The sequence below is a fragment of the Peromyscus maniculatus genome, chromosome 6 (genome assembly GCF_049852395.1).
Source record: "Peromyscus maniculatus bairdii isolate BWxNUB_F1_BW_parent chromosome 6, HU_Pman_BW_mat_3.1, whole genome shotgun sequence".
Classification (NCBI taxonomy): domain Eukaryota; kingdom Metazoa; phylum Chordata; class Mammalia; order Rodentia; family Cricetidae; genus Peromyscus; species Peromyscus maniculatus.
In genome coordinates, this window is record NC_134857.1 from 2,735,539 (window position 1) to 2,748,454 (window position 12,916).

Below are 12,916 nucleotides of genomic sequence, written 5' to 3' on the forward strand. Positions count from 1 at the left end.
TCCCCACCCTGTAGAGATGAAAGTGGACATCCACAGAGGGGTGAGTCTCAACTCTGAACTTTGACACCAGCTGAGCAGAGTCTCATCTGTCAGCCCCCTTTCTGAACACAACCCAAGTGCCAAGGGTGGGCTGAGGTGAAGTGTTGTGAGGGGCAGGTGCTGTGCCTTGTCAGCTGGACCTCAGGGTGTTTGGAAGAACATTAAGATTATTTAAGTATGGGGGGTCAGTGGGATACATGGCAGGAAGATACAAGAGGGTTTGCTGTATATTTGGCTGGGGTGGATAAATGTATCCTGGGATTGGGACTCGGTTCATGAAAGTGTGATGTCTCACTTATTTGTTGAAAAGGCCAAGCTGTCCCAAGTTCCAAGGACACAACTGGCTGCAGGCCTCTTTCTTAGTTGATCAAATTTGCAGGCAATCTTTCATACCTTGCCTTCCTGATCCACTGCCTCATCTCTGCTTCACGTACATAAGGAACTCATTCATTTATTCATTCACTCATTCATTCATTTTCTCTCTTCCTCCCTCCTCTCTCCTTTTGTCTTCCTCTCCCCCACTCTTCCATGTTCATAAATGTAGGGTAAAAGGGCCAGTGAAAGAAACCCACCCTGACCCTGAAACCAGAGCCAGTGAAACCAGAGCCAGTGAAAGAAACCCACCCTGACCCTGAAACCAGAGCCAGTGAAACCAGAGCCAGTGAAAGAAACCCACCCTGACCCTGAAACCAGAGCCAGTGAAAGAAACCCACCCTGGCCCTGAAACCAGAGCCAGTGAAACCAGAGCCAGTGAAACCAGAGCCAGTGAAACCAGAGCCAGTGAAACCAGAGCCAGTGAAAGAAACCCACCCTGGCCCTGAAACCAGAGCCAGTGAAACCAGAGCCAGTGAAAGAAACCCTCCCTGACCCTGAAACCAGAGCCAGTGAAAGAAACCCACCCTGGCCCTGAAACCAGAGCCAGTGAAACCAGAGCCAGTGAAACCAGAGCCAGTGAAAGAAACCCACCCTGGCCCTGAAACCAGAGCCAGTGAAACCAAAGCCAGTGAAAGAAACACAGTCTGGCCCTGAAACCAGAGCCAGTGAAAGAAACCCACCCTGAACTGAAACTAGAGCCAAAAGGCCAAAAAAGACCAGTGAAAGAAACACAGTATGGCCCTGAAATCATAGCCAACTCCGCCCCTGACCAATTAAATCAACCAATCTCTGAGCAGGAAAACTAATCAATCCCTGAGCAGAAAATCTTCTCCCTGGAGAAACTGCCTCTAAGAAGCCCCTCTGTCTGTTGAGTTGTGGGCTGTCCTTACCCACACTGGCAGAGCAGCCACTCTCCTGGATGCCTCCTTCCCAAATAAGTCTCTTTCTTAGAAGAGTTTTGGGTAAAGATCTTCTTTTGTTGATGTTCCCTTAGGGAGACTGAGCAGAAAAAACAAAGAACCTTTGCTGAGATGTTCCCTTGGGGGGGGGGGGAAGGGCTGAGGAGAAAAAAGTAACAACTTTTCCCCAGAGCCAGAGGAGATTGCTACATTTCTGCAGGGATTTTCCCTTGAGCAGAGTGAAGCAGAAGTTACATCTGGGGCTGGAGCAGAAGGAGAAACATAGAGCTCTGCGAGGATGTTCCCATAAGGGAACTGAGCAGAGCTCAGCTGTAATGGCTCTCTCTAGGAGAGGACCAGGATTGACACATCCTGCACGGAGACCATCCTCCACCCCTGTACCCAGCTTCAGATACAGCCTGGCTTCCCTATAAGTCAGGATACCGTTCCCTCCAGAGCTGTAACACTCACAATAAAGACACTTTTCATAACAGTTGAGGCAAAAGCTTTGTTCCTCCATCCCAGCGTAGCCTCAACTAGCTGCACTCTATGAGACGATATTCAGAAATAAAGCTGTCACACCCTTTACTGGGTTAGGGCTTCAATGTCTGAAAACACACAGATCACCAAGCAGCATTCCTCAGGCCTAGGTTCCAAGGAAAACACTTTGGAGAAAAGAAAAAAAAAACATCCAGAGATCTGGAGAACGTGCACTCCAGGCTGATCATGGGCCAGCTCCTCTTTACAGGGCCTCTCAGGATAAGTAAAAAGGTGAGGTGTGGCTTAAATAAACCTTTGTGTTGCATGAACCCCGAGCCTCTCCTGTTGGCTGCCCCTTGCCTGTCCTTTTCACGTTCTAATAGATACTGTACCCAGAAATAGCAAGGACACCTTTAAAATAGCATGGAAATTGTCACCAGAGGTTCAGATTTGGCTTTTGTTGAATGATTGAAATACCACAGCAGAGAACTACATCATGTTCTCCCCTTGGCAGAGTGCTGGTGTGTGTGTGTGTGTGTGTGTGTGTGTGTGTGTGTGTGTGTGTGTTCTTTTCCTCCTGATGCCTCTACACAGCCCAGGTTGGTCTCTTACTTACCACTATTCTTTTCCTCAGCCTCCTGGTTCCAGGTTTGGGCCTTCATAAGCTTTCTGGGAGTGTTTGCTTTGACATCTGAGGACTCACTGTTGGTTTTAAATACGGCACTTTTTTATGGCACTTTTACTCTGTGAGGAAAGGTCATGAGGCATGACAGAACCCAGTATCAGAGCTTTATTAGGAGAGGGGGTTACAGAAGAGAGTGACCAGGCCTGTGAAAGGCAGGGAGAGAGGAGGGGAGGAGGAGAGAGCAGAAGAAAGGGGAGGAGTCTGTGACAGGCTTTTTAAGGATTCACCTGCACATGTGCATGTGGGTTTATGGAGCTACACCACGCATGCACAGATTGCATAATCATGCAGCACACTGATGACGTAAAGATGTAAGACCCCTTGCTTAGCTAGTGAACCGCATGTGCGGTCATATAGCTGGAGGAGTGGCAGAATCCTAACACTCATCTCGGCTCAGGTGGCTCCAGGCAAACCTGTCAACAGCTCCTCACATTGTCACCAACAGCTTTATGGCTGACATGAGCTCTGTTGAAGCTCTACAGGAAAATTTTTATCATTACATATGTGATTTCTCTTTGGTTTGACGGCCTCACAACTGCAAGAGTTCACTGATCTTCCCCAGGGGCTTGTTCACTTCAGGAGATGCATCTTTCCTCAACTGCATCATCCTGACCTACCTTTTCAGGATCTTTTATTTCTCATCCTATAGAGTATGGGTCTTAAGGAGAGAAAGGGTAAATCCTGGGCACTGTTTTGAAAGTGAACCGTTAACTCCCCACAGATAAAAAGTTTGTAATGGAGCAGAGACTTAGATCTCTGGCTTTGGGAGGAGGAGATATTCAAGGGCTTCCCCTGTGACCCTGGGGAGTCTCCTTAAAGAGCACCTGTTGGGGTCCTAGAGACGTCCCACAAAGGACCACCATCCACATATGCAATTGGCAAGAGTATTTTTATTATTCCAGTATACTGAGGCCATCTGACCAGCCCAAAGGCAGAATGTCAGCAACCCAGGGGAAGGGGTGATGGGTCCTTTTAAACCTAATTTTGGGGAGTGTCTAGGGAAGTTAGCTCATCTTAGGTATAATAGTTTGTGCAAGTGGCATTATTGTTATTAATGTCTATTGGCTAAAAGTTAGCTGGGGGCTGGTCAGGGTTATACTTTTTCTTTGGACAAGCCTGGATGTTTTTCAGGCTTTGTCCTTATTTGGTTATTTGTCCCTGTTATCTGGGACTTTAGTGATTAATGGCTTTTTGTTTTTGAGAAGCCGGAAGTGGGGTCCAGTGAGGCCTAGTTTTTAGACTTATGTGTCTAGATATTTGTCTGGCCTTTTCATACCTTGTATTAAGGTCAGTTTGGGGTGAGCTAGTTAGCAGGGAGGCAAGGACTATACAATATGACATCAGCAGTCTCTTTCTGAAACATTCTATCGTATCCTGGAGAGCCTTGGCATCTCCTGTGATGTCACCAGTGTTGTGACAACACCAAATGCCGGTGGGGGCATTTGTTCAGTGCCCTTATATTGATCCATACACGTTTGCAAGACTGTGCAGGATGCTTTGGAGAGAGAATGGAGAACATAAGGAGACCAGAGAGAGGCAGAAGAAAGCTGGCCTTCAGCCTCAGTGTCAGACACTGGGAAATAAGTGGTCAGGGGAAAGGCACAGTGAGTTCTGGTCAGGGGATGGGTGTTTCTTAGAGGATGTGGGGCTCAATCTGGCTCTTCCAGGAGTGGGGCTCAGGAACTGGCAGCTTCTGGTCAGCAATGGGCCTATCCTGCTTCTTTAGGTTCCTAAAGAGCAGACCCTGAGTCAAGGATTTCTGATGATTAGTTTGTCAAAGTGTCAGGGATGGTCAGTGCTGAAGCTGCAGTTCTGGGGGCCCTCTGCTTTCACACTGAGTGGGAAGGAAGCACCGAGGGACTAATGAGGTTTCAGTACCAGCACTGTACTTCACCTCCACTGGAATGATTTACATTGTGTGTCACTAATAATTGGGAGTTAAAGGATCCCTGGCCAAAGCTGGAGATTCTCACACTTTACATTATAGCTATTAGCAGACTAGGAACCACCAAGTACCACTGTATGCCACTGACACCTAAGGCTTCTGAGTTCCTAACTGTGGGTGGCACAAAGATCTCTTGTGAAGTCTGGGAGCTGTTAGAGGCAATGGACTATGACAGAGACTGTCCCTTTCTTGGCTCTGGATGTCCTGGGCTGTCAATGAGGGTGGTTTTGTGAATCTGGTCCATCAACATGAAGGTCTGAAGCATCCAGCAAGTGACTTGGGCATCTGAACACCACCTGAGTGCTTGTGAACAATGCAAATTTTCTCCTGTCTTCTGAAACTATATGGCCAAGGACTTTGAAGCCAAGTTGCATCCTGTACAGCTGTGAATAAGCCAGAGGAGGCTGTTGTAACCACTCATCCCAATGGCACAGGTTGGGGTGGGTTTGGATATTACAAAACAGGAGTTCTAGAACCTCCCAAGACCCTGAGGATATGCCATCTTGATAGACCCAGTGCAATCAAGGCAGAACTGTGTACAGACGTCTTCACAGAGCAGCTGGATTCTCAGATGAGAGTCCAATGACCTTTCCAATCCCTCTTCTGAGGAAATGCAACAGTCCACAGGCTTCTCCTGTTGCTCTCTTGCAAGTGGGCACAGATAATCTGATCATGGTAGCTGTTTTGTTTGGAGGACCATACTCCAGGACATCTGTCTTGAAATATCACCGCCCATGTGTTGTGCCGTAAGTCTTAAATCTGATGATCTAAGGCTTAGATTATTACTGTACTAACAGTATGTTGGATCTGGCTTTGCTGCAATCCACTAGGAAAGAACACTTCTGGTCCATGAAGACCATTGAGAGTCCTGCCTCCTTGGAGTTACTTCCCTGGCATCTGAGAATGGCTTGGGGATGATGCTATAGTCGGTTTCTGTTGAGGACCTGGTCACTGACTCCACCAAGATGGATGAGGTCTTGTTGACTGAGCCTGGGCTGACAAGACACTGGCCTGTCAACTTGGCATTGAATGGACTACACATGATGTGATTGGGCCCACCATATTTGACACCAATCAGGTGGTTTCCAGGGGTCACTGGAGTGTACATGACTTTGTACACTTGTGGGGTTTGCTGGTGATCCATTTTGACTTTGGTGGTTTTTCAGTGGCAATAGATAACCTGCTTGATTGGTTTTGATAAAGAATTCTGACTGGATATCTATGGTACTCTCCTCAAGCCCAGAACCTTAGTTCAGGTTATGTCAGGAGCATGACACTTGGCCAGGCCCTCCAACATGCACGTTGAAAGGGTTCCCAACCATATGGCTCTCATTGAACTCAACATTGATTATCTGGCTCTAGTTCAGACACATGGCATTCCTCCACTGCTCCTGAGGGTTTATGCACCTTTGCATCAAGCTTTCTTTTTGCATCATTCAGCCTTATAGCAAAGGATGCTGGCTGGTTAACTTTTAATCCTGATTCCAGTGGCTTATAACAGTGAGGCAGTGAGTGTCATCTAGATGTGATGATGAGCATCAGGTAGGGTCTATCAGAGATGGCCTCATGGTTAAACTTTATAGATACCTCATAGTTACCAGGCTCTTGGGCAATATAAGAAATACCACATGACACATTTTTATGGTTAACAAATGTAATCTCTGCCTTTCTAGGCACTTAACTACAATGGAGAGGCCTCCAGAACCTGCTTTCCAAGTCATGATGCTGGATACCTGCTTCTCTCCTCTCCAGGCTAGGGCCTCCTGCCTGGACCTTCTGAGCACTCCCTTCACCAAGGAGTACCATGGGAATTGGAAGGGGTTTCCTGTTACATGCCGTCTGTGGTACTTTACACTGATTGTGTGAATGCCCATCTCCTGGCACAAATTGGACACAGTGAGAGTTCTTCCCCACAGATACAATCTCCACCTTGGGTGACATGGCCAGAGGGGCTGGGGACATGGGCAGATATGTCACTACTGTTGACTTCTGGGGTCTTCAGGTTCAGGTCACAGATACTGCCTACTGTGGTCACAGATAGAGCCTGGCTAGTCCAAGTGATGTTCTCTTTGACTCTTCCCTTACCCATGATCTTCACAGTGAATGGGCTTCTAGGCACATGCTCATCAGCAAATTTGGTGGAGATGATATAGACCCCAGACACAGTGGGGAGGTAGGATACCTTGCAGGCAATATATTCCAGGTCATCTCTCTGGATGTCCACATTGCTGGATTCTTCTACTACCAAGGACATACCACCATAACCTGCATATCTTGTGTCCACAATGATGTAAGATATCTCAAAAATCTGGCCTTCTGACAGGCTTCAGCCATAGACTTTGGTGCAGTACAAATTGTCAGTTTCAGACTGGACCACCATAATGGATATGGGGCTCTGGCCACACGGTTGCCATTCTTGATGCTGACTAGAGATTTACCCACCTCTCAGAGGATGAAAGAAATGCCAATGTGGCTGTTGGGCAGCCTCTTCAGCAGACAGGGCTCGTTATGTCCAGATGGGGCTTGATCCTGGCTGTCATGTGTTGAGGTCAGTCTCACTGATGTCCAGAAGGAAGTTGGCAGCTGATCCTAGCTTCACTTGTGAGTAGTGTCTGCTCTCATTGGTGATCTTGACAGTGAAGAGGCTGCCAGGGATGTGCTTGTCATTATACTTGACCAGGATGCTGTAGTCACCAGGCAGGGTGGGCAAGTAGGTCACTGTACATAACCCATCTTTGTTGTCAATGCAGCTGATGTCTGCTTTTGAGGGTCAGTCCTTCAGTAGCAAAATCCAGACCACCTTCTCCTGCATCTTCTGTGACAATGGTAAATGAGGCATTTTTTGTTGGCTACTCCATACACAGGGCCTAGACTGTATACAGAAAGGCTCCCACTATTTTACAGTTCACATAGAACAGGAGAGGGCTTTCAGGGATGTGGCTGCCCATGTATTTGATGTGCATCTTGTGAAGCCTGACTTCAGTGTGGGCATATCTGACAGTGACCATGCCATCTTTGTTGTCCATGATCTCAGGTGTTGCTTTCTTCCCAGAGGCATATACACCTCTCCTGTGATTTCTCCTTTCTTGACAGCAAATGAAATCACCAAGTCAAAGGGCTTAAAGCCTAGACCATTCACTGACTGGAACAGAGGCCTCTTCAGTCACCTAGTACCTAAAGGACATGCATTTACCTGGGCCTGCTCCCTGGCTATGACTTCTCTATCAGTGGCCATGACTGTGAAGCAGCTGTTGGGAATATCAACACCACAGAAGAGCACATGGATCCCATAGGTGCCTGGCTTGGCAGCAGTGTAGAAAATGTCATAGGTGCCATCTTCATTTTCAATTACATCAGCCTCAGCCTCTGTGACATTCAGAATCATGCAGGCCACTTTTCCCTTCCCAGCAGTCTTGGCACCCAGTACGAAGCCCATTTTCTCTCCAGTTTTCACAGTGGGGCAATCTCAGGACCTGTGGCCAGGCACCTGCTGGATCCACCTGTCTGCATGGCCCAGATAAGGTAAGGAGAATGTTGTCTCCACTATAGCCAACCCAAATTACATAGTGTCTGGTCTTATCAGAGATATAGGTAATGGCGTATGTGGCGCTTTTATTCTTGTGGGCAGTGACTCTCTGAGGCTTTCCGACCAAACCTCAGCCGCTGCAATAGCCGTGGCCAGCCCCGAATGCCAGCTGCACCCCTTCACTTTGGCTGTTAAATTTAGTCTGAAATTTTTCTGTAAAGAAGTAACTTGAAGAATAGACTCTGCCTTTTTATCAGACAAAGAGAGGCGATTGATTCCAAAGAATACATAATTAAAATAGAGCCCTGGCAGCAATTAAGGCATGGCATAGTTTTATCTATACAAAGAAGCTTAAACATTTTTAAATTTAAATTTAAATTTTAGGGGACTAAGTGAGGAATTGATCATATTAATATTGAGAATATTTATAGATACAGTTTTGAATATAATAGATTATGATCATTTCTAATATGATCAAGCAACAAATTGTATTATTTAATTAGCTTATAATTTAAGTTGTATTGTTTAATTGTCCTTAATAGTTTACAATTTAAGTAAACCTGTTTTTAACAATTTATAACTTAGTTGTCTCTATAAATTTAGGACTTTGTTTTATCCTGTTAGATTTAGCCTTAAAAATAATAAGCTTGAGTTGAAATTGTAGTATGGAAATAAAGACTCTTAATCATGAATCAATAAAGAAACAAAAATAGCTGTTTCATGAGTGAAGGGGGGGAAGTTCATTTTTAAATTAAGAGGAAAGATTTTTAGAGCTGATGAGAACTGGAGAGTTTAACTTAAGAGGCAGGCAGCAGCAGGGTGCCTGTTTAGGCCAGCCAGCCACCTGGGACCACAGGGGGGAGGAGGGGATGTTGGAGATGCAGACAGGCAGTCAGAGTTGGAAGAAAAAGGCAGAGACGCAAAGAGAGTAAGTGTCTATGCAGCAAGGTTTTTCAGTTCTGAGGACATCTCCAATCAAACTGAAAGACCTTTAGAATTTTCCAACTCATAGGGAAAGCGTCCCCTCCCTAGTGACTTGGTTTGAATGAGTTAACCGGAAGTTACTGGACACAGCCATAATTTTGTAAACAAACAGAAGCTTCATAGTAACAGTTAACCCAAAAACAGAAAGGGGGAAGGGAGAGAGGAAGAGAGAGAAAGAGAGAGAGAGAGAGGGGGGGGAAGGAGGGAGGGGGAGGGAGGGAGGGAGGGAGGGAGGGAGGAAGGGAGAGAGACAGAGACAGAGACAGAGACAGAGACAGAGACAGAGAAGAAATAGGAGAAAACAGCCAGCGGGAGAAATAAATTTATGGTGCTGGGAGTGAGAGTTGGGGAATCTTCTCTTGAGTTTCCAAACCAGCATAACTGTCTGGGCCAACACAGCCAAGGCTGTCAGCCTATCAGGGAAACTTATTTTGTTATTTAAATGAAGAGCTGTCCCAGCTCCAAGCTTCCCAGTACCAACAGTTTGCAAGTTAACCCTTTTGTTTTCAGTGAATCATTTCACTGAGAGCTCTGATTGTAGCAAACCCCACCAATTTTTATTTATGTTCTCAGGGGATTGTGTGGAGTGATTTATAATTAGGCAGAACAGAGGAAGCCAAATGTGGGTTTTTATCTTGCTCAGATCTATTGGAGCAGCAATGCCCACAGTGAAAGGACTTAGGAATGGGATCACCACTGTGTGTCACTAGACCCTGCATGTTGCCCTGCTCAGTTGGGGTGTCTTTAACAGCATGTGAGTAGTTGTAATTATTGATGATATCCAAGTCCTTCACTGCATCATCAGGAAGGAGGCTGCTGAACTGTACATTGAGTGGGGCTTTTTTGGCTCCCTTGGTGTAAACTGTGAAGTGGGTTGGCTTCCCATTTTCTACACCTGCTTTACTCACACCCAGGCCTTTCTGTCTTCACTTTGTTGGCATTGTGGGAAGAGTCAACTTGACTCTGAAAGGGCTGGCAAGGATTTTCCGAGATGCAAAGAGGAATATTGATAGTGTATCACCCAGCAACAGGAATCAGGTATTTAAGTGTAAATGTGTCACTGATGTGAAGACCTAGACTTAACTTTACAGGCTCAGGAATATACCATAATAACTCAAACGAACAGGATCCTGTCTGTGGTTTATGGCCCTTGGAGATATCTAGATAATCTTGCTGAGCAGTCCAGATAATCCTGCTCAGTGGGTTGTGGTTCCCTGCCAAAAGTCTAGACCAATAGTTTCAAAAAATCACCTTACCCCCTCTACCCAATCCCAAATTGCCAATTCCTGGCTTGTGGGTTTTCCCTATAAAAAACCCTCTACACTTGGGCTCATGGCCATTGCCACATTTCCTTCCATCTGCCTTGTGGCGGCCCAGGTTGAACCTGAATAAAAGGGCCCTTATGTGCTTGGATTGGAAACCGGCTCCTTGGTGGTCTCTGGGGATTTTGAGAAACAGGTACAACAACTGACATTGTAAATAATGTCAAAATCCACATCTTCCTCATCCTCACTTAACACTTGGGCATCACACTTAATGCCAACACTGACATCAGCTTCCCTGGCCTCTGTACAATCCACTGTGAAGTGAGTAGGCTCATTTGCCTTCAGACTACTTCTTTCCACACCTGGTCCAAACACTTTGACCTTCTGTGAATGGCCACCTTGCCAGATGTTGACCCTGTAAGTCACACTTCTCTAGACCATAGCTGTGGTGTGCTTGATGAGTTTAACTGGGGTATATGAGTAGGCATATGTGCCATCCATGTGACTCTTCATCTGGATGTCAATGAGCTGGCCTTCTCTATCTTGACCCAGTATCTACAAGGGAGTTTTTCCAGCACCCTTAGGATTTATAATGAACTCAACTGGGTTGTTGACATTGCAACCAGATTTCTTAAACCCAGGCCATATGCTTGGACTAGATCTGGGTTATAGTCTCTGGTAGCAAGGTGGATGAAAGCCATGTATTGGGCTGTTCTTCATGTCTTCATCATCATATCTGATGTGAACAGCATATTCTCCAGGCTCCTAGGGCCAATATTTGACATCCAATGATCTAATATTCTGATAATCACATTCCATCTTTGCCTAGGAACAGTCTTCAATTGTGAAACTCAGAGTCCCAACCTCAGAACCAGTGGACTCTACCACAAAGTCTTCTGACTGACCAACAATCTACCATGGAGACCAGGGGCCCATGCATGAACTTTCTGTATGCCTGCTTCTGGGCCACCTTGAACTTCAAAGGAGCTCTTTAGAATGAAACGCCCTCCCTGCCCAACCCAAGTAACTGAAATACTCTATTTCCTTGGTGTGCTGTTGTAGTACTAAACAAGTAGATCCCATCGGAAAGTCCTTCCGCATATGACCTCCTCCAGACCCTTAGGGCCATTCACAGTTACACCAAGCTCCCCGACTCCAGCAGCTTTGGTGTCCACTTTAAAGTTTGCAGTCTCCCAGATCTGGAGTCCTTTGAGCTATAGGCCTTAGCCACTGGCCCAGGAGGCATTTGGATTGCAGGCTTCCCCAACTTGCACGCTAAAGGGACTCTCAGGAATGGCATCTTTAGCAAAGGAGACCTCGACCACATGGGGGATGGATTTTACTTGTTTCCTCTGTCTTCCACCAGCAGCTCCACAGTGTTCTTGCCCTAGGAATCCTCCACCTCAATGTCATTGTCACTCATGCCAGTTCCAGCCGTGTAGCTGTCAAAGCAGGTGGGCTTATTGGCAATGTTCCTGGAGTTTCCAACCCTGGGCCTTTTGCAGTGACCTTGCTGGCATCTCCTTGGGCTTTGTCAACATTCACTTCAAATGTGCTGTCCTGCAAAAAGGATATGACTTTGTGGAGCCAGGTGACCTGGGGCAGATACTCGACAGAGTATGCCTTGTTCTTGTCAGTGTCAGGGTCACATGTGCCTCTTGTTTGTTTCCTTCTGGGTCCTCAGCAAACACCATCACATCTCCTTGCCCAGAGGTGATGATACATATCTACAGTGAACTTGGCTGGCTGCCTTACCATGTTCCCATGGGTTTGATTCCTCTCTCACAGGCCCTGGATTTCACTGGATTGAGTTTGGATTTAAGAGGAGCACCTAGCTTGAGTGTGTCTTTGGGGAACTGAGACATGTCATCATGGAGTGCTCCTCTATTTCTAGGTGAAAATCTCCTCATGAATGATGACCTGTGCGATGCTCAGCCAGTCATCAGTCTGCTGCATGACTTCACAGGCATTATCCACTGGCTTTGTGGGCCTCAGGATTCCCAGTCTGGGCACAGACCTGGAGCACAGCTGTCTACCAGGGCTCCCAGGATTAGCCATCTTGCCAGTTCTGGTTGAAATTGGTGATGGGCAAGTATGGATCTTGTTCTGAATCCATCCTAGTAGCCTCTGATTTGGTGTCTGCTTCTTAGCATCATGATCCCCTTCATCTTTCCATACACACATGGGTGAAGGCAATATGAAAGCCTAGATACCTTGTCCCATACCCTTTTTACCTAATCTTAAGGCACCAAGGCATGTAATTCCCAGCTTGTGGTTTTTCCCTAAAAACTCTCCCAACCTAAGGCCTGCTGCTGCCACTGCACTTCTGTCTATCAGCTGGGTGGCAGCCATGGTTCAAACCTGACAATAAAAAGACCCTTGTGTGCTGGCATCAGAAACCAGCTCCTTGGTGGTCTCTGGGGGTTTTGCAACATGGGTACAACATTTGGTGCATTGGCCAGGAAACCCCACCACCCCACAGACTCCAGAGTGGAGGGTCCCTGACCAGCTGGTAAGTGTGTCTCTAAGCGTCTGTCTGTCCTGTCTGTCTGTGTTCAGTTTTATTTCTGTTGCATGCCTAAGTCGGTGAAATCGGTGACTGTGATCAGGAATGGTTAAGGGGTGGGTGTGCCCAAGGACCATGATCACAAGGGCCTAAAAGACATTTCAGACGCCGGTAGTGGGGCAGATACCACCACATCTGTTTAATTGAGGACA

At 46.6% G+C, this 12,916-nt stretch overlaps 1 pseudogene; it reads right to left on the reverse strand.

Annotated features, from left to right (window-relative positions):
* Nucleotides 1–4,970: 4,970 nt before the first annotated feature.
* On the reverse strand, nt 4,971–12,382 carry LOC102912446 (filamin-B pseudogene; annotated as a pseudogene).
* Between the last annotated feature and the right edge of the window lie 534 nt (nt 12,383–12,916).